Source organism: Sphaeramia orbicularis, chromosome 3, assembly GCF_902148855.1.
Source record: "Sphaeramia orbicularis chromosome 3, fSphaOr1.1, whole genome shotgun sequence".
Classification (NCBI taxonomy): domain Eukaryota; kingdom Metazoa; phylum Chordata; class Actinopteri; order Kurtiformes; family Apogonidae; genus Sphaeramia; species Sphaeramia orbicularis.
In genome coordinates, this window is record NC_043959.1 from 56743659 (window position 1) to 56767452 (window position 23794).

At 34.9% G+C, this 23794-nt stretch overlaps 1 long non-coding RNA gene across 1 annotated transcript; it reads right to left on the reverse strand.

Moving 5' to 3' along the window:
* Window positions 1-2894: 2894 nt before the first annotated feature.
* LOC115416565 (uncharacterized) lies at window positions 2895-21153 on the reverse strand. The gene is made up of 4 exons (XR_003935002.1): window positions 21142-21153; window positions 10877-10882; window positions 6941-6947; window positions 2895-3108 (listed from the first exon to the last, which is right to left on the reverse strand). It is a non-coding gene; the product is annotated as an uncharacterized LOC115416565 (long non-coding RNA).
* Window positions 21154-23794: the final 2641 nt, after the last annotated feature.

The following is a 23794-nucleotide window of genomic DNA, read 5'->3' on the forward strand; positions in this document are numbered from 1 at the left end:
ATGTTCTTGAGGTGATAGTAAGCTGACTTTGTAATTGTTTGTATGTGGTTTTTAAAATTCAGGTCTGAATCCATGACAACACCCAAATTCCTGGCCTGGTCTGAGGTTTTTAACTGAAGTGACTGGAGCTGCATGCTGATTTTAAGACATTCCTCCTTAGGTCCAAAAACGACTACCTCAGTTTTTTCTCTGTTTAACTAAAGAAAATTATGGTCCATCCATTCAGATATTTGCTCCATGCATTTACCCAGTGCTTGTATGGGGCTATGGTCACCTGGGGACATAATATAATGTATATTATTATGGACGAAGGCAGTAAATCCAGGTGTAGATTACTGCACAAAGTGAGAATTTGATTTTCCTTGGTCAGGATATGTACAGTCAGTCCAGCTTGGATTTACAAGGCTGACAATTAATACTGAACAAACAAGAACTCAAACTATGAATTCTGAAAGAGCTGCAGCATCTGAAACTGACCACAATGAACATTTGACAGATAAACAGAACCACAGTGCTTCAGTTTCAGCTTCAGAGTTTGTCATATATTTCTACTTTTCATGAAATTTTCAGGAAATGTTGATACTGGCACAAGGAACAAATGATTAAATTTTGATGGTGATTGGGGGGGAGATCTGTCTTGGCAGAGGTCTGTCCTCTCTGAGTGCTTTTCTTATTTTGATTGTCTCTCAATTCACCATATATTTTTTATTAGTAAGTATTTTTTGTTATTTTTATCAATTACAAGAAATTTCAAGCGACCCTAATGGGGTCCCAACCCCACGGTTGAAAAACACTGCACTAATCCTTTCAATACATGTAAATAAATGGTGTCAAATGCAGTTTGTCATCTTTTCATGGTCATCTTCTACAACAGGGGTGTCAAACTCATTTTAGTTCAGGGGCCATATTCAGATAAATTTGATCTGGAGTGGGCCGGACCAGAAAAATAATAGCATAATAACCTATAAATAATGACAACTCCAAATTTTTGTCTATGTTTTAGTGTAAAAAAAAAAACCCATTAAATTATGAAAATACTTACTTTCATAAACTATCCAAAAAAAACCCCAAAAAAACGAAATTTAAATTAAAAAATGTAAGAAAATGTAGTACAATTTTAACAATATTATTCCTCCACTTGTCATTTGTCCATGTGCATTATTGTTCAGATCTACAAAGACACTAAACACTGAGAAACGGGCAGAAAAATTGTTAAAATTGTGCTTAATTTTCTTTAGACATTTCAGGTTGTTCATATTTGTTCAGGTTATTCACATTTTTGTGTTACAGGATAGTTTGGAAATGTAAATATTTTCATAATTTAATGTTATTTTTTGCACTAAAACAAAGAAAAAAAATTAAGTTGTTAATTTTAGATTTTTTTTTTTGCTTAATTCAAGATTATTTTACTTAATTGAAGATTTTTTTTTTTTTTTTTGGCTTAATTCAAGATTTTTTTTTAACTTAATTGAAGATTTTTCTGGCTTAATTCAAGATTTTTTTTTTTTTTACTTAATTGAATTTTTTTTTTTTTTTTTTTTTTGCTTAATTCAAGATTTTTTCCTTAATTCAAGCTAAATTTTTTCTTTTGCTTAATTCAATTCAAGGCTGTGGAATTTTTGCACTTGGCAAAAACACCCGAGGGGCCGAACTGGAACCTTTGGCGGGCCGCATTTGGCCCCCGGGCCGCATATTTGACACCCCTGTTCTACAACATTGATTCACCAGTGAAACCCATGGAGTTGGATCAATGACAATGAATGGAGACAGTTGTTTTTTTGTTTATTTAATGCTATTTTTGCTGAAAAAGTCACTTTTCCTTATTTTCTTTTCCTGATTTGATCTAATAACCTTTGAATTTACTCTGAGCTTTAATGAACATCTACATGATCAGTGAATTAAATACAGGAAAATATTGTATAAGCCTCTTAGTTGAGGAGGAAGTCCCATCATGTGCTAAACTTTGTGTGCTGGGCATGTATCCTGAAGGTTTTGCTGTAACCTTACAGCCGTCACTGCTCATTGACTTTGGACTTGTAGAAGCCAGATGGATAATTGGACTTTTATGGAAAAGTATGGACATACCTTTTGTTGGTTTGTGGATAAAAGAACTGGCTGCTCGTCTTGCCTTGGAAAGGCTGACGTATATTGTTAAAAGGAAGGACAGGAAATGTGCCGGTTTATGGGGTCTATATGTGGCTGTCTTGGAAAACCACAGCTCTGTATGACTTGATTTTCTATTCTGTGCTACAACTGTACACGACTATGATCTGATTTTAGAATTTTATAATTGTATTTTCATTTTATTTAATTTAGTTTCATTTATTTATTTTATTTATTAATTCTACTTACCTAGAAAATCCTCAAATTTATAGTAATTACTTCTAGGTATGTATTTTCTGTAAGTGTGGATTTGTATTTGTCTTTTTCTAACAAGATTGGGGTAATCTTATTTATTTGTTCATTTGCTAAAGAAAATAAAGGGGAAAAAATACATGAGAGTCAGAGGTCTGAAGCACTGTTCTGGGCTTTTTGGGTTAAAAGGAAATAAAATAAAATAAGAAAAAATGGGAAAATAGATTAATTACACTGAAAAAAACCCCAACTTATAATAAAGAGGATAATATTTCAATAAATGGTGATAAATCACTTTAGAAATCCATTTGGGAACTGCCACAAAAGTACCACTGGGTCTTTAGTCGTTATGTTCAGTTCTTGATATCTTAGCTGAAAAACTTTTCTTTGGGTTTTCTTTGTTTCTAATATAATAACCTTCGTCTTTAACCCTTTCATGCATACTGGTCACTCCAGTGGACAGTTCTTCTCCAGCTGTTCTCTTGTATATTTGTGGGTTTTATTGTTTTAGTTCCATATCAGCCAACACAGCGGACGCTTATGCATCATCCCATACATTTTAATTTATATCATTACTGTAACTTTGCTGTTCTTGATAAACCTGGTCTGCACTAACATGTTTTAGGGTAAATTTGTTGCTAATTGATGTTAGACTGTAATCAACTACTTTCCTAATCAAAAAGTTGGGCTTTTTTTGCATATTATCTCCATGAAGTGAGTAATAATTAGTATTAGAGTACGATAAAATGTGAGCTGCATGAAAAATGTTTTTATTTTGTACTTTTCATACAGTATATCACTTTTCGATGATCAGTTTTAATCTTTGCTTCAAATATTAAACGCATGGTGTCCAGCTGAATGGACATTTTTGTAACTTCATGAAAGATAGCTTCATACAAAATTTCAATCACATTGTTTTTTTATGCCTAAAGAGGAATAAAAACAGTCAGGAAAAAAATCTTGACTAGGGTTCTCAAAATTCATGCATGAAAGGGTTAATCTGAGCTTTTATGAACATCTACATCAGGGATGTCAAACTCATTTTAGTTCAGGGGCCACATTCAGCTAAATTTGATCTGCAGTGGGCCAAACTAGTAAAATAATAGCATAATAATATATAAATAATGTCAACTCCAAACTTTTCTCTGTTTTACAGCGAAAAAGTTAATTTACATTATAAAGGTTTATATCTACAAACTATCCTTTCAAAAGATGTGAATAACATGAACAAACTGAAAAAATGAATATAATTTTTACAATATTCTGCCTCAGTTTATCATTTACACATGTACATTATCACTTACAGATCAAAGTGGATCTACAAACACACAAAACATTGAGTAACAGGCAGAATATTGTTAAAATTATACTTGCTTCTCTTCAGACATTTCAGGTTATTCACATTTTTTTGCAAAATTATACTTTGTTTTAGTGTACATACATGAAAATATTTACATTTACAAAGAGAAACATTTGGAGTTGTCATTATTTATATGTTTTTATGATCGTATTTTACTGGTCTGATCCACTTGAGATTGAATTGGTCTGAATGTGGAACCTGAACTAAAAGAATTGTTAATATCTTAGTGTAATTTTTGCATTTCAAAAATTCATCCCAAGGGCTGGACTGGACCTTTTGGCGGGCCGGATTTGGCCCCCGGGCTGCATGTTTGACACCTGTGATCTACTTGATCAGTGAATTAAATGTGGGAAAATATTTGATTTTCACCCCCCAAAAAATGGAGGATAATATTAGAATAAATGATGCTAAACCGCTTAAGAAAGGGTAGAGAGAAAAAAATCATTTGGGGACTGCCATAAAAATAGCAACAGGTTTTTATGGGTTTAAAGACAGAAGAGCAGTAGAGTCACATCTACCATCACAGGACAAAACAAAAGCGTTCCTAAGATCATCGAGAAGGGGGTCTCTGTGGTAGGCCTGAAGCTGGACTCCGTAGAGGAGGTGACAGAACGGAGAACCCTGTCCAGACTGAGGGCAATCATGCATAATGTCAACCACCCACTATGCAGTGTCCTAAGCCAGCAGAGGAGCACCTTCAGCCACAGACTGCACTCACTGAGCTGCTCCTCCACAAGATATGCAAAGTCGTTTGCAATAAGACCGTATAACTCTTTAAGTGGGAGGAGACGGGGGGTAGGAGTAGCTGGGTGGGGGTGTATAGGAGGGAGAAGCTCAGGAACACTTCTGTCCTCAGGTCCTCCATTAAAGCTCAGAGTAAAGTCAAAGGTTATTCTATCGAAATAGAAAAAAAATGAAGAAAAAGTGACTTTTCCAGTCAAATCTATCATTAACTGAACATAAACCCAGTGTGTCCATCCACTGTCATTGATCCAGCTCCATGGGTTTGACTGGTGACTCAATGTTGTAGAACAGGGGTGTCAAACTCATTTCAGTTCAGGGGCCACATTCAGCTAAATTTGATCTGAAGTGGGCCAAACCAGTAAAACAATAACATAATAATATATAAATAATGTCGACTCCAAACTTTTCGCTATATTTTACAGTGAAAAAAGTAAAATTAAACAATGAAAATGTTTACATGTACAAACTGTCCTTTCAAACAATGTGAGTAACTTGAACAAACTGAAAGAATAAGTGTAATTTTAACAATATTCTACCTCGGTTTATCATTTCCACGTGTTCATTATAACTTACAGATCCCAGTGGATCTACAAATACACAAAACATTTAATATCAGGCAGAATATTGTTAAAATTGTACTTATTTTTCATAAGACACTTCAGGTTCTTTACATTTGTTCAGATGATTCATGTTTTTTGGGAAATTATACTTTGTTTTAGTGTAAATACATGAAAATATTTACATTTACAAAGAGAAAAATGTGGAGTTGTGAGTATTTATAGATTATTATGATAGAATTTTACTGGTCTAACCCACTAGAGATTGAATTGGTCTGCATGTGGAACCTGAAGTAAAAGGATTGTTAATTTCTTAATATCTATTTTTGCATTTCACAAATTCATCCCAAGGGCCAGACTGGACCCTTTGGCGGGCCGGATTTGGCCCCCGGGCCGCATGTTTGATACCTGTGTTGTAGAATATGACGGTGTTTCCACGGTAACTACAGAGCCTCTGAATATCCAAATGGGTCATATCTGATGACTGTGAAAAGATGAAAAACTGCCTTTTACAACAATTATTTACATGGACTGATAGAATTAGTGGATCAACAGGTCAGATCAGTAGATGCTTTTATTCAGTGGTGGATGTTTGGGCCTTTATGGGTTAAACCAAATGATGTTTAGTGAAAATAAAATTCTATATCAAATAATGTATTTTCCAAATACACAAACACAATGTCCAAAGTACAATATGTAAATAAAAATAAGATCTTATTAATTGTCTTCCCAGCAAAATACAATGGATGGCACTGTGTGAAACTAACAAAGACAAAGATTTTCTTTTACAAACTGCTGAAACTGTCCAACAGTCGCCGTAGGGAGAACCTGTGCCCTCGCACTGCCTCAGCTGTTGCGTTGGTGTTACTGTGATCATGGTCATTCTGCTTCTTCAACATACTGGACATGACAGTTTATTTTGCGCCTTACAGTTTAATTATACAGTTTTTTGTTTTTTTTTTCATTCAGATCTGTTTTTATACTGTAATTTATGATGTATAGTGTGTTTTCTCTTGTGTTTTTTTTTTTTTTTTTTCTATTTTCTATTGTTTTGTGTCATCCAGCTGCTGCACAGTAATTTCTCAAGTTAGGATCAATAAAGTCTGTTTGTTTATCTATCTATCTATCTATCTATCTATCTATCTATCTATCTATCTATCTATCTATCTATCTATCTATCTATCTATCTATCTATCTATCTATCTATCTATCTATCTATCTATCTATCTATCTATCTATCTATCTATCTATCTATCTATATTTTATTTATTTGTAATTTTTTGTTTCACATATAAAAAAAAGAAACAAAAACAAGGGAAAAAAGTAAAACAAAAAATTAAAAAAAAAAAGAATAGAAAACCAACACATTCGAAAAGGAGCGGGATGAAGTACAACTGATATAGTCCCGCCCCCTTATCCTGTCTTCTTCTACTGATCAGAAAGTCTCATGTCAGTTCCTAACTGAACAAATCTTACACATGTCAAAATATATTGTAAACAATCCTGTACAAAATGCAAAATGATTAAAATAAACAGTAATTTCCCAGTTTGGGTTATCTTATCTTATCTTATCTTATCTTATCTTATGGGTGGTTCTCTGGTCGGACTTTTGCAGGTAGTTGCTGGGGATCATAGAACACAAACAATGTGATTATTTTTCTTAAAGATATTTGTTAAAGTACTTTTTTCTCCGAGTTTATTTTTATCCGTCCCACACCGTGCAGTTTAGTCTTATTGTTCTGTGTCTTGCAGTTTCCAGTACTTGGAAATTGTCTGGGAACTCACACACTCTGTAACAAATTGCTGAAATGGAGATCTCCTTCCTGTCAAAAGTGGTCTTTTACACCAAATCCTTCAGAACAGAATTAACATAATGGTCATGTTAGGGGAGACCACAGGCTTACAAGACTCATGTCACAGTCACAAAATATCTAATAGTAAGTGATTGGTTGGTAAGGGTGTCGTGGTGTAGTATTCACAGTCGGAGATAAATGGTGAAATGTTTCATGCGGACTGACCTGAAAAAGGCAGCTTTCAATTCAAATGTGTTATTCTTGGCTCTGGACAAATTACACATTGAAGGTGGTTTGTGTAGATGTAATGGAAGGGTGGTACAGGGTGCTGGGGAAAAGGAAAGAAAAGAAAAGAAAACACAAAGGACAGACTTGTGTCGTGTCTTGTTCCTGGCCGTCCAATCAGAACAGAACCGGTTAATGTGTGCTGTTTCAGACCGAGGCTCACATCCCAGGTTACGTAATCATGTGAAGCTTTTCAAATTGAGTCACAGAACAAAAATACAAAAATAGGCCCTTGTTGCCTTGTTTACTGCTGAGCGGACAAATTGGAACAAAGCACATGTTGTTCACATGTCTGCATACACGCTAACTCACCCACACACGTTCCAGTATTTTGCTTTGAAACAACAGAACTGTGATTTGTGACTTGACTAGATTAACCTTTTCTTTAAAGTTCTTTCTAAATAGCTGAAATAAAAAGCCAACCGCAACAAGGGAGCTTCAACGGTAGCTTTTTTACTTTAAACTTACAGTAAAGCCAGGTCGTGTCATGCTGCGTTCCAGGCCGGTTTTTTGAGCCCGTAAGTCACGACTTCAAACCATGACTCACGACTTTGTAACGTTCCAGGCAAGTCAGGCCAAACTGCCTGAGCGCAAGGAATTGTGGGAGTTAGATGTAAACAAACCAGCGTGGTGGACCGTACGTTATGCTCATTTCTTGTCATTTCTATCGCTGAAGGTGTTTGCTCTTTGCTTATTTGAGGGAGACAGAAGAGTAGAAATGGCACATAAGGCAAGAGAAGCTGTTCTACCTTTTATGTTACGTTATTTGTATATTTGGATGCGTATTTGGTACTAAATTATTCTTGCACTCATTGGACTGAAAACTAGCTAACGTTAGATTAGCTGCTGATTATACAAAACATTTGTAGATAAATAATATCAGAGGAATACCTTGTTTTAATAAATAATCTGCATAAACACCACATCCATGGGGGCCGCCATTGCTACATGACGTCAGAACTCGGAACTGGGAGAATATGGATCTAGTACGAGTTCACAGGTGGGAAGTCACAGGTTTGACTGACATTCCAGTGCCTTTTCACTGGTAGAAGGTTAAAAACACGAGTTACAGGTTGTCTGGAATGCAGCATCAGTACCACCCCCTGACTCCAATTCACCAACTCACAAACTTATAGTTTTTCACTCTGTATAAAAACTGTCTAATTTGCACTACGTAAAAAAACTCTGACTATTTGCACTACAATAATATATACATAAACATATGTTTTTACAGACCGTATTCCTGTACATTTCACTCACTGTATAAAACTTCAATTTACACTTTCTGTACATATTACAATGTAAAAACCCACTGTAAATAATATATACATAAACATATATTTTTAACCCCCTCAGCCCTTTCAGCCCGCCCGCGGGCCGAAAAAATTGTATTAATATTCATCTACTATAAAAATATAATAAATCAGGACAATGAATGTTTTTTTCAACTTTTGCTCAAAGTTTAGACCCTAATGTTAATAAAAGTACATCAAAAGTGTATTTTAGTGCAAACTTTAATGTTCAAACATGATTTTTAATCTTTGTGGGGTGAAATAGACGCTATTAAAAATCTCAGACACAAACAGTTAATTTATGCATATCATCATCAATCCAGCCGAAAAAAAAACAATTTCTCTTTTAGTTTGTTACGGTTTACTCAGGCATAGTAATAGATACAATATTTTAGACAATGGGAATAGATTCTGTGAGGTCTGTAAATGTCCATAGACACCAAGAACATCCATATGAACCTTATTATTGTGAAGTAATTCTTCATTTACTTTGGGTATGTCTTTTTAGGCGTTTTTTCCCCTGAAAATATGGTCAGGGTTTAACAGGTTAATAGGCAGGATCCACACATCCACTTACTGTATAAAAACTCCAATTTCCACTCTGTACATGTTACATTCTAAATCCACTGTAAATCTCACCCCATTGTTGTTGCCTCGAGTCGAATGTTTGTCTATATTATGTCTAGGTGTTGTTTGGGTTCATGTCTGAACTGTATGTCGTGAGCAAAGTAAAAACCGAAGCCAAATCCCTTGTAGGTGTTCACGTACTTGACCAAAAAAGCTGATTCTGAGGTCATTGTGTACCAACCAAACAGGCAAATTAGAGGAAAAACTACACACAAACCAATGCCACTGATATAGGAGGATGCTAATGATTTAAGGGGAAAACTAAATTTAAAGATGCATAAAGTACGCACTACATTAAAAAGTTTTCTGCATTAGCATCTGTGGAGTCAAACTGTGGAACAAATCGTGTGTGGAGATAAAACAAATACCAAACATAATTCAGTTTAAAAAAAGATTTAAAGAATTGATTCTTGAGAGGTACAGTATTTAATTGATTGATGTATTTATTTCGAACATGAATGTCAAACAGAAGAAAATAAATAAACAAAACACTTAAACATAAGACATATAATACATATTCGAAAAGGAGTGAGAAGAAGTACAACTTATAAACTCCACCCCTTCTCCTTATATAATTAATAACAATAATAACCTTCCTCGTCTAATCATATCTATGCACTATTCCATAATATGACTGATACTTACTAGTAAATAATTTGGTTACTGGCTTTATGTCATTATGAACAAATATAATATGATTTACATAAACACATAATACAGTCACACATATATGTAAATACATATTCTTACACAGATCTATACATACATATACACACACATACACACCTATACATACATTTACACACACTTAGCACATACTTGTACATCTTTAGAACACCCAGTGATCCCCTGCTTGGTCGTTGCTTTAACTCTATATTAAATCTGTTCCACAGTCTCACCCCGCTGACTGAAACACAAAAACCCTTCCTAGTCGTGCGTATTAAGGGAATTTTAAAGTTAATTTTCCCCCTTAAATCATAACCCCCCTCATGAATACTGAATAATTTCTGTATATTTGTTGGTAAAAGATTATTTTTAGCTTTGTACATTATTTGAGCTGCTTCATAGTCCACAATGTCTGTGAACTTGAGTAATTTTGACTGTAAGAATAATGAGTTTGTGTGTTCCTGGTAGCCAACATTATGAATGATCCATATAGCTCTTTTTTGAATAATTAGTTGTGGCTGTAGTGAGGTCTTGTAGTTGTTACCCCAGATCTCAGCACAGTACTGTAAATATGGTGAAACTAGGGAACAGTATATATTATTATAGTTAATATGAATGAATGAATGAATGAATGAATGAATGTTTATTTCAGTTAAATACAAAACACAAAAAATACAAAATTCCAGTTAAATACAAAACACATACATATTAAACAAACAAACAAACATAAAATTAACACAATTTGTAACTGAAAAAGGAAGAAGCTGAAGGCAGAGGCTTATTTCTGCTTCTCCTATTCCCATCCTTACTCCAAGTCCACACCTGAAGTTGCAGCAGATTAATACTTAAACACAAATTATACTACATTCGGTGTTATAAGTCACTTTGAAATCATATTCTTTTCATAGCCCTTAAGAATTTGACAAAGTAAAGTCTTTTTGAATCTCGACAGTGAACTACACAATTTCACTTCATCCTTCAATTCGCTCCATAGTTTGACACCAATAACAGAAACACAGTGATATTTAACGTTTGTTCTTACTTTACATTTTTCAAACACAAACATCCCTCTTAAATTATAATTTCCTTCTCTTAACTTAAAAATTTTCTGAATACAAACAGGAAGATTTTTACTTTTAACACGAAACATAAATTCCATTGTTTTTAAATATACGATATCAAAAAATTTTAGTAAACCAGATTCTATGAAAAGTGGATTACTTGATTGGAGATAACCAGCTTTGTTTATGACTCTAATAGCTTTTTTTTAGTTTAATTATCGGGTCTATATTAGTTTTATACACATTGCTCCATATTTCCACACAATATGACATATATAATAATAATACATATAATAATGACAATGAGGGCTGTTTATGGATGATGTATCGATAAATCTGCTGTAATTAGTGAAGAAAATGGTTGAATTGTTGAGTCTGTTTGTATGACTGTACTACCATGAACATATTGTTGTGTATGATTCAGTTACTGCACTATGTATTTGTTGTGGTTTGATGCTAAACTGAGGGAAAACGTATTGTTTGATTGTTGTATTAAGTTAGTGATAAAGGTGTAAAAGCACTTGAGGGGTTGGATTAAATAAGTTTATACTTCTTCTTACTCCTTTTCGACCATGCAACATTCAGAGTTGTACATACATGAAGATAGAGTCTGTTCATTTATTTTTTTTTTTGTCTTAATTTGTTTTGTTTTATTTTGTTCCTTTGTTATAAATAAATAAATAAATAGCCTTCCTCCTTTGTCTGTGCAAAGTACGACACTACGTTGACCTGCGGGACAGAAGAAGAGATAAGAAGTGCACAATTCAACCAACAGACCACCCAACTACTGTTGTTGACATAACACATGCAGACAGCAATGCCTAGAAGGGTCTTTTGACAGGTTTAAAGAACGGACAACAGGAAAAAAAAAACCAAAAAAGAGACAGAGAGAGAGAGAAACATAGAGCACATCCACAAACAGTCACATTGGCTTTACACCTGCCCTATCTGTAACAACACTCAGGTTTCTCTGAGTAGACTGTGCCGTAATCAAAATCTCACTTTGATGGGAGACAGGTGGATGTGTTAGAGTGAAAAAGACATGACAGAAATACCAAAGAAAACAGGGGAGTCCAAAAGGAAATGTTTCATAGACCTTCAAAAGTGTTCATAAAAGTAAAAACGTATAGAAACAAAACACAGCTCTGTCATAGTTATATCAAGTCATCGTTAGCCATTATATCAGTATCTGTAATATTTGATGTGATTCAGTATTAACATAAATCAAAATATGACCCAGACATGTTTATTGAAACATGCTATACCCAAACAATTATTACAATAACTTGCACGGTACTAATAAATAGCGGTATAAATAGAATAGAATGTCTTTATTGTCATTGTACAGGTACAACGAAATTAAAAAGTGCAATCGTCCTAGGTGCCATGAAAAAAAGTATAAATAATGTATATAAAAGAGTATAAAAACTAAAATATAAAAAGAAAACCCTGACGGCATAAATATCTAAAAAGCAGCATAACAAACACAAAAACGAGGCACCTAACGACGGAGCACCCACCTGCAGCGTTCATGCGCGCAGCATTGTGGGCCACTTTATTTAAAGAATCAACTATAATAGACTATAAAGTGTACAGGGTGGGGAAGCAAAATGTACAATATTTTGAGGCAGGGATTGAAAGACAGTGTATGACCAATTAGTTTATTGAAAGTCATGAGAATTTATTTGCCACAAGAAAATTTCCATAATAGAAAATGTTTTTATTCTATGTGTCCTCCTTCTTTCTCAATAACTGCCTTCACACGCTTCCTGAAACTTGCGCAAGTGTTCCTCAGATATTCGGGTGACAACTTCTCCCATTCTTCTTTAATAGTATCTTCCAGACTTTCTCGTAATAGTTTTGCTCATAGTCATTCTCTTCTTTCCATTATAAACAGTCTTTATGGACACTCCAACTATTTTTGAAATCTCCTTTGGTGTGACGAGTGCATTCAGCAAATCACACACTCTTTGACGTTTGCTTTCCTGATTACTCATATGGGCAAAAGTTTCTGAAAAGGTATGGATAATAGTGTTAGGTATGATTATGACATCAATATATGTGTGGTTTCAAAACAATTGACGTAGTGCCTGCTGAGAAAAAACAACTAAATGTTCATTGTAAATTTTGCTTCCCCACCCTGTATATATCAGTCTATTTACAGTAGCAGCAGTAGTGACACAAAGCTAACCTTAACCCTTTGGACAGTTCTATATGTCTTTCAAATTATAAACAGAAAATCAAAATAAGAACACGGTCCATACTAAAATACAATGAAACATCTAACGTTAGCTGATTAATGGACCCCCCCCCCCCCTTTTTTTTTTTTCTTTTTTTTTTTTTTGTGTGGGTGTGTCTAGCTTTTTGCTTTTGCTTTGTTTGGTTTTTGTTTTTTGGTATTTATAAATATATATATATATATATATATATATATATATATATATATATATATATATATATATATATATATATGTAAATATTCTTTGCATGGAGCCTGTCCCAACTGCAAGTTCAGAAAATGAATAAATAAATGAACACATATTCGTTTTACTACAGAATTTTCTTTCCTGTGCATATGTGATTTTACTTTTGGTTTTCAGGGTAATTTTAAAAAAAAAAATTTATTCTTTTTCTTATTTTCATTGTGGGTTTGGTTCTTGTACACCTTGTTCAAAAAATAAAAGAAAAATGCTAAGTGTGGCTCTGAATTCAGGTTTTTGTTTTGTTTTTTTTGACAGGACAGTGACTATTATATTTTATTGTCAGATTTGTACTGCCTGAATTGTTGTTTGTTTTTGTTGTGCCATACTTTTCAATAAAAATATAAAAAAAAAACAAAAAAAAACATCTAACGTTAGCTAAATTGTACTCACTGGTCTAACCTTTTAATGCTGAAAATAAATGGATATGTGGTAATGCCTACGTGTTGAAATTCAACTTTCCCTTTCCTCAAGCTTTAACCCTTCACTCTGAATGTTTTAACACCTGAATCTGAACTCCACTGACATTTTAGCGCAAAGTCAAAACCACGGTTGTAGAACATTGTCTCTTGTGTGGTGTACGGCTCTAATCCAGTGGGTTTCCGTGTTTTATAAAAGCACACAGGGAGCGCTACTGTACATATGGATGAGGCCTTACATACATTTAATTGCGACCTTTAGGATATGGACATTCTGAATCGGTAATTTGTCCCCTAACACTTCTGGCAAGGTTGCGTCCATGTGGTCAGGTGTGCAGGGGCTTGACCGGTCGATGTTGAGCTTCCTTGCACACTAAGGAGTCTGGCACTCAGGTCAGCGGTAATGGCCACAGCCAGATGGTACCTATCCACCGGGGACGAAGGACACAGACATGCTGGTCACAGTTTAAGTTTGGAGGTTGCATATTCTAGCATTATTTAATGCTTGATTACATGCATCATTTATCACAATTATGTCTTGATAAAAGTTTGATGCAAAACACAGCAGAGGCATGCTGAATATTCAAACTTTGCCCTCTCCTGTCTAATCAACCCGAAAGCAGAACAAGGCAGAGGAGTGAGAACGACGAAAACACCAGCGAATAACACTTTGATAAAATGATCGTATTGTAATTCAAAGTAAAGCAAGATTAAATACATACTGAAAATGAAATAAGCCATAAGGTTAAAAGAACAAAGACTCAATTATGAATATCTTAATAAACCTCAGTGGTGATGCGTCTCCAACAAATGGATTTATATTATTTTTATTTGCAGGGCAATGACACTGCTTTGCAGGTGAATTATGCTGGAATCATTTGAAATTAAAAATAAGCTACAACCAAATCGTTAGCCTCATACTATAAATGCATAAGTCATACACTGTTTGGACAAAAGTGTTGGGACATGTTGAATTCAGATGTTTCTTTTCCAACAGGGGTCTGGGATACAAAACAATACTAACAAATGTCATAATATAGTTTTATATTGTCATATATATATCATATTGATTGTTAATATTGGTGTTTATATCTCAAATCAGCATGAACACTGTACACTGAACACTGTACAGCTGTAGAAATGATGTGCCAATATTTTTGTCCATATAGTTTATGAACATCAATATTTCCTGAAAGTTTAATAGGAGATTCTTCTTCCTAAGTGAGATGTGAAGAAAGTAGATGGTTAGTTGTTGTAAAAAATATATTATTTACAGTCAGAGCATGAAAAATATTTGAGAAATTTAGAGATAGAATGTTTAAAATCATGGTCATGGACAAAAACAAAATCCATGCTGAGAGAAATTAAGTGAAAACCATCTCTGAGGCATTTTGGAATTAAAGACAATTTAAAGCAAACTAGTCAATGCAATGATATTTATCACAATATAAAACTATATTATGACATTTGTTATTATGTTTTGCATCCTGGACCCCTGTTAGAAAAGAAACACCTGAATTCAACATGTCCCAGTACTTTTGTCCAAATAATGTATGACTTGGGTAATTATGCTGTGAGGCTTACAATATGGGGGCTTCTGTAAAACTGGGTTCATTTTGGTATCTGACACTTTGCTAGCTTTTTTAGACCCAATAATAAAAGGTAAATTTAGACATATTTCCCCCCAGGATGTACCTAATGATGACCTCAGATAAATGCAAAAAATATATATATATTCTCTTGCTCTGAGCCATCCCAAAATTAATGAATTTTTAATAAAATATTGGGACCAAAATTGGGACAGGAAAAGCTACGTAGGTGTCAGTGCATTTGATCTGGAAAACATGGCTGTAAATGGTCTTATATAGCGCTATAAATAAAGAAACTGTGTTAAATTTCAAATCACTACTCAAAACTCACCTGTTCAAACTTGCATTTTCTTGAGCCTCTTTGTTTTTCTCTCTGTTCCTTTTGTTTTGTTTGCTTGTGAAGTGTCTTCAAATGTCCAAAAAAGCGCTATATAAGTGTGATGTATTATTATTATTATTATTATTATTATTATTAATAAATTTGTTGGCCCTAGTAGTTTTTCTAATCCAGACATGCAGGTTTTTCATGTATCGGCAGTTTCATTCCAGGTTTAGTGTGTAACCCATCGTGTCCACTGGTGTTACATGCAGAACCTGCCCATTTAAACACGTATAAATTGTGAGTGATTTTGCAACAGCGGTCATTTTTTCTGAAACACTCTGCCTCGCATAGTTACGTTGATTCCCAAAATATACCTGTGAGAAAATAAAAAGATATTTGAAAAAATAGTAGGGTGTAATTTTTGTGTCCTTTTTACCATGTTACACGCAGATTTTTGTATAAAAAAATTATATACATAAAAAAGGTTTTTATCTGAAAAATAGCTTTTTTTTTTTGTCACAGTAAATATTTATTTTTTAAAATAGACCCGAAGTGCTTCCAAACTTGCTTCATAACATCAGTCTACATCTGGTTTGCATTTTTAGCCCCTCTGTCCTGTTTTTAGGGACCAGTTTCATAGAAGCACCCATATTCTATATTCACCCAGATAGCTTTGCCAAACAAGAATGTAGCCAAAACAATAAGAGAAACCAAACTGTTTTAAGAGTTAAAAATGTTACTTGGACATGGATATGATCCTTTTCCCTATTGCAGTGGTTCTCAATCTTTTTCTGTCGGGCCCCCCTTTGGAGCACAGAAAATCTCCAAGCCCCCCTCAACCCCAACAACACTGTACCTGTGGTGCAATTATAACTTTTATTGAAAGAAACATCAATATCGTTAGAATACTTTTTGGTTTTCCTTGAATAATTTGTTGTGCAAATTAAAAATAACTTCGATTTTTGATTGAACAATATAAATGACCTCAACAAGACTGCTCCCTGAGACATTATTTTTCCAATTAAAAATAGGAAATGTGTAATTATCGTACAACTATGACAATAAGGTAATTTTTTTTGTAGAACAACAAACAAATTTTGGTAACAAAGATGAACATTTCAACAATATCAGTGGCTGCAATGAGCCTGTTTCCGTTGCACATCTGAGAACATTAAAGTGCAAACTGTACAAACTGTGCAAAACCAGAAACATTGCACATTTTTCTTTTCCAGTCCAATCCTTGTCCATTGTCCAAACCTAAACTCTTGGTCTAGTCTAGTGACAGATCACTATGACAGTAGATTTGTTTATGTCCTAAAATGAGTCCAGGGTGCTCCAACGCTAAAACATTAGTTCCACCTGATACATGTTCGAACCTGAAGAAAAAAAACAAAACACCTAGGAATGATCCCATGCCCCCCTAGAAAGCCTTCGCGCCCCCCTGGTGGGGCCCGCCCCACAGTTTGAGAAACACTGCCCTATTGTATATTGACAGCTGCATAGGAGCATGAGGTTAAACATGGACGCAGGGGATCATGTGACACAAGTCTCTGGTGATGCTTTGATTTTAAGTGGATGCATCTCATGACGACGATTCAGCAGAAATCCCAGGAACAGGTTTTAGACTGACAGTAAATTAACCATCTTGACACAGAAGTGACAACTTAGGAGTGGTAATACATAAAGTGCTGACAATACAGGTCAGGTAAGCCTTCTGTGGCTCATTTCAGCTAAAGATATGCACGTTATTTATCAAACAGATGCTCAGCCTGGAGGAGCGCTCTGCCTGAGTTGGACTGACAGAGTGAACACTGAAAGGCTCCAGATTTATGTGGACATGTGTCTGTTATGAAGCTGGTGTGAATTAACGCCTTTGTGTTAAAAGCAGGTTGAACTACTGTGCACTGCGGTTAAAATGTTCTAAAGAGCCACGCTGAAATCTGAAAAAAGTACAGATTGTACAGAAGAAAAGGGCTGCTGTGCAAAAAAACATAAATATATACAATTACAATTTTTCTGAACATTTAAACGCCAGGAAGAGTGTTTGAAATGAGCTGCTAATGTGTTACATTTTCACCTGCACACTAGGAAGCAACTATTTGGGATTCAAAGGTTCAATGAGTTATATTTAGTTACATCTAATGGAAAAACTGAATAAACCCCCCACTGTCACCTGTATGGACCTGTGTCCACATACAGTGCTTATAATGTGTAGAGTACTTCAGAGTCAGAATCAGAAAATCCAAATCACTTTTATTGTCATTCAGCAAAATTACATCTGAAATGCACTGCAGAATGAAATTACAATGCAGGGTCAACACCAAAAAAAAACACCTGAGATAAAATAAGTTATAAAATGCTAATGAGGTAGTGTCATAAAGAAATAAATAAATAAATCAAAAACTGAGAGAACAGATATAGTTCTCTATCAGGCCAGTTTACAGAAAGCGTTGGTCTGCCCTGACCAGTTAGGGTTAAATTAACCCTTTCATGCATAGTGGTCACTACAGTGGACAGCTATTCTACAGCTGTTCTCTTGTATATTCATGGATTTTGTTGTTCTTTTTTTTTTTTTTTTTTTACATATATCTTTATTAAAGTTTTAAGACACTACATATCTTTTCTGGCATGAATTGGTAACATTATGTAGATCTCTCCTGAGCATAAACCCCCAGAATCACAAGCCCTCCCCATAGTTTTCACACAATTTATCAGTAAATACATGTTTCTGGGCGTCAAAAATTAAACGTGTGGTGTCCAGCTGGGTGGACATTTTTGCAACTTCATGAAAAATACGCTCATAAGAATTTTTTTTCTCAAATTTTTTTTTTTTTTTTTTTTTATTATTTTTATTTTATTTATTTTATTTTTTAAATTTATTTTTCAGAAGAAAATTTTCAATTGCATTGCTTTTTTCATGCCTAAAGAGGAATAAAAACACTCAGAAAAAAAAAAATAAAAAATTTGATTAAGGTTCTCATAATTCGTGCATGAAAGGGTTAAGAGAGAGAGAGAGAGAGAGAGATTGGGGGGGGGGGGGCTGCATGCATGAACTACAGCTGTTAAGAACTGGAACAGCTGGTGTTAGTATAATTACCAATAACTAGAACAAATGACTAAAAATGTTAATACTACCACTAGTACCACTAATAATACTAGTACTAACAGTGGATGTACTACTACTGCACACTGTAAGCCCCGACTTTGTATTTACTAAAATGCTTAAATTACAATGTACTTAAATGATTTAAGTTTTATTACATTACTATAAAATGTTAAGTATATCCTACTAATTTGTAGATATAGTTGAAAGTATGAAAAAGTTTAAGTTGAATGGATTTAAATCACTCAGTTTTAGTCATGGCCACACCTTTTTATCTCCACATTGCATTGTGGGTATTGGGCATGTTGTTGAAACTGTGTTATTGTTATGTGCAGGGGTTCAACGGGGCTGTGGAGTTAGTGTTAATTTGGACTTAATGTGTGTATGGTAATGTTTATTGGCCTTTTAGTGTTTGTTTTTGCATTTTTGTAGAGTTGCACCATTAGTGAGAGCCAGAGGAAGAACAATGGCTTTACTGTTCATCTGACATTGTTTCAGAATAGTGTAAAACTTTAAGCCCTACCAACTTAAAAGCACTGTCTATACTGCTGATTATATTGAGCTAACTTAGTCTTAACTACCAACTGCACCACAATATATTAAATCGATTAGTTTTACAAATCAATTTATTTTGCAATATAATTAGTTATAATCTATTTGGACTTGAATCCAATGAATTGATGATACTAAATTAATGATTATACAAAGCAATTGACATTGCAACAAATTTTAAGTTAAATGAACTTGACATTTAGTGTGTTGTACTTAAAATAGTAATTCCATTCAAATCAAGCATTCAGGTTTAATACACTCAAGTTTTCATTACTCATTACTCGATTTTTTTAAGGCAACGAGTTACCCGAGATTTTTTTAAGTAAACTCAGCTATTGGGTCTTACAGTGCAGCTGTTAGTACCAATAACATAGTTTTCATCAGATTGTTAACCCTTCAGTGTTAGTTCATAAATAACTGAGTTGTCAGTCAGTTTCTCCTCCATCATTACACTGGTCAACAACAAATTTATTGTTTAAGTTTTTTGAGCTGATTTAGGATAATTTTGGTGTGCTGAATCCAAAAATCACATTAATTTTGCTCAGTCAGGTCAACTTTCTGAACTATGCTACATATTGGCTTTTTAACATTTTTGCTCACATTTATGGGCATTTTCACATCATATGATACAAAATTCTTTCATATTTCTTGCAGTAAACAAGTTCTGAAGATTTTACTTTTGCCAATTTATGATTAATGTTTTTTTTAATATTACAGGTGAATGAAATGGCTTCGACTAGAAGATCTTGCAAAAATAAGCCTGACGTATTCTGCTACATCTGCGGTGAATACACCATTGTACCTAACAGGAATCAAGTCACAAGTTTCATAAAGTGTGCTTACCAATCTTATTTTGGTATTAAACTTGGTGACCAAGATAAAGTTTACAAAAATGTAATCAATTTTGTGAGAAGATCAAATTTTTCAAAATCAAATTAGCAAAAAACCTGACCTTATTGAGAAAAACAGATGTCATTTTTGGATTTAGCGGTGCAAAATGGTCCTAACTCAGATGAAAAAACCTAGACAACTTGCAAAAAATATTTTTTTTTATTACCCAGTGTTATTGACAGTGTTGATACCATAAGTCCGACAACTTCCTGATTTTTATTGCTTGGTGAGATCGAGGCAACGTTGTGAAATTTCAACCGTTTCCAGCTCCCATCAGTGTGTGTGCAGCGCAGCAAAAGGCTGTGCGCCGAGAGTGTTTTCACACTGAGGACACTGAGCGCTGTAAACACTGAACTACATAGGATTTGTATGGAAAATAGTCCCTGCCAGCGCAGAAAACACTGCCTGTGGACACAGACACTAAGCTGGTACACACCAAACACAAAACCCCTCAGTAGAGTCAGTGTTTGTTTTGTCCATCCTGGGGATATTAACTCAACAAATATAGTAGTTGACAGTAACGTACTTTAACGCGGGATGTCACCTGCTACAAAAGAGACAAAAAAAAAGGCAAAGAGGAACATAGTGGACTGTGTTCCTGTTCTTTTGTAGATATAAACAGTTCCTTCGAGGCACTGAACACACAACACTTCTTATTTTTGCATGTTTTAGAGAAACTGCTGTTGTATTAATGCCAGCTTCATTTTCTGCAGTAGCTATTCTGGTCTGAGCATCTGTTAAATTGGTTTTTCTCTTGGAGTTGACTCACGTACAAGGTGCTCAGGGTTCAGCGTTTTAGGAAGGGCATGCCATATGTTTTTACTGTATCAAGATTTTTATTCATTTATTTATTTTTTCCAAAAAAAGGTATTTTAGGAGAACTACCTGTTCCTGCTGCTGGATTTGAAGAAATCTCCTCTAAATGTTCTGCTGTTTAATTTTCCACTTTCGGATTCTAATTACCTCTCCCAGTTGGAAATATGTGGCACATTGTTACCTTTACTTTTATAAATTATGATAAATACCAGCCCCTATAGCCACTGACAGATGCATGAAACTCATTTTCATGTTAATGTTTATGTCATTGATAACTTTCATAATTTAATGTTATGTTTTTACTAGTGGTGGGAAGCGATTAAAATTTTTAATCACGATTAATCGCATGGCTTTCTGCGATTAATCATGATTAATTGCATAGTTGTTGGTGGGGGGGCGCATCAACAGCATGTATTGCCTTTCAGTGATATTTCAGACTGGAAGTACTCCGGTGATAAAAATAATTGCACGTCAGTGCTTCCAAACAACTGTGTCCTTCTCAACCCCACCATCTGAAGACATTTAAAATGAAAATGTCCATGTAAAAAACCACTACTTTTACACATGTTTATGTCCCCACCAGTGTATTTACAGTTGTGAGTGATTGACAGGAGTCTTAAGCCCACTAATAAGTACTAATACTAATAAGCCCATTAATATGTGATGTTCAGTTGTTCAAAGCAAACAAAAGGGTCCCTGAAGTGGTCAGAATAAGTTGCACTAACGTATGTTTTGTCCTTTCCGTGTTACCGTAGTTAGTTCGGACACAGAACTAACAGACATGTTTCTTTCACTCTTGTTTGTTTGGCCCCAAAAACGTTTGCCTGTGAGTATTTTATGTTCAGTTGTTGTAACAATGAATAGTATCAAATATCTCTGATGTGAGCCTTTGTTGCTGAATAAAAAGATGTTGTAAATCTTTAATTAACCTGTAAATGCTAATCGTTAGCGTGTCTATGGATTTTCCCATTCAAGTTAGCATCGAGATAAAATGACTGCTAATACAACATTCACATCGTAAATGAGTAAAGGTTAGTTCAAAGGCTGACATATTATACTTAAACACAACCAATGAATTTACATAAACTTAGCATGAGCCTGCAGAAAGAATTAGCAACCCATCTCCGACTGCTAGCATAAACAAATTAGCTTAAACATCAGCATTACTTGTAAAGTTCGCCGGTTTTCTCCTCTCAGCTGCACATACACACAGCACCGGTGTGTGGACCGGCAAAATAAAAGCAGGAGTTTAAAAATAAGAGTCCGTATGTATAAATCAACTAAGACTTGCTTGAAAGGCAGAATAATAATAAAACGGCGTTAACGTGAGATAAAAAAAATTGTCGGTGTTATTTAATGAATGCGTTAACGCGGTAATAACGCGTTAACTTGCCCACCCCTAGTTTTTACATTATTTATAGGCATCAAAGATTTTTTTTTTCTTCACATTAAACTAAGAAGAAAATTTGGAGTCATTATTTTTAGGTTATTATGGTATTATTCTCACTGGCCTGTATGTGGCCCCTGACCTAAAACAAGTTTGACACCTTTGACTCTTAATAACTTCAGTACAGTTTTTGCACTTTGCAGATCCTTACCATGGGGCAGATTGGAACCTTTGGTCAGACAGCTTTGACCCGCGGGCTGCATGTTTGACACCCCTGCTATAGTGCGTCTGTGGACAGGTCCGTCCACGCCCACATCCACAGGCTGCTGTGGATCAGTGCCTTTCACTGGTTTAATCACCGGAAAGCGCAAAGTCTTTTTTTCCGGCGCGATCTGGAACTTTTCTGATTGCGCGAATAGTGACAGTGATGGACATCGAAATTGCGCTTGTGCCTGTACGTACGTGCTTAACCCTATAACACCAAACGTATCATATTTGATACATGAGTTTTGAAGCCCTCTACATGATCAGTGTGGTATTCTTTTTCTTGAAAAACCTGATGTATACAATTAGATACATGCCATACACAGATAATCCACCAGGGGGAGGAATTCGTTCACCAGAGGCCTTTCCAGTGACACTACAAGACTGACATTAATGAAGGAGGAAGAACTTTGACAATTTTGAAAAGGAATTACCAATTTGTTAGACATGTTTGTGTTATACTGTGTTTTTGTTTGTTCAGAAATAATAATATTTGAGCATTGAGACCTGATATATCAAATTCATTCATTCATTCATTCATTTTCTGAATCCGCTTTATCCTCACTAGGGTCACGGGGGTCGCTTGGAGCCTATCCCAGCTACATAGGGGCGAAGGCGGGGTACACCCTGGACAAGTCGCCAGTTCATCGCAGGGCTGAACATATAGAGACAAACAATCACTCTCACATTCACACCTATGGGCAATTTAGATTAACCAATTAACCTATTAGTGCATGTGTTTGGATGGTGGGAGGAAGCCAGAGTACCCGGAGGGAACCCACGCAGACACGGGGAGAACATGCAAACTCCACACAGAAAGGTCCCACCCCCTGTTGACTGGTGTTGGAATCGAACCCAGGACCTTCTTGCTGTGAGGCACGAGTGCTAACCACTGCACCACCGTGTCGCCCAGTGTATCAAATATGATACAAAATTGAAACTCATACATGGAAATTGATATTTGAGAAACATTTTTTTGGTTGTTCAGAATGACAAATAAAGGCTCCAGTTTCAAAGAAATGGAATGTTCTGTCAGTGGTTTAATGGTTCAGGCTTTACAGGGTTAAAGAGTTTTTCCTGTGAAAAACAATGAAAACTGGACATTTTTGCTGATTTGTAAAAACTACCTGGACGCTCCAGACAGGACTTGAAAAGAGGACATGTCCGAGTAAAAAGGACGTTTGGTCACTTTATCTTTATGTAGAAAATGCAAAAAATACATTGTGTATCC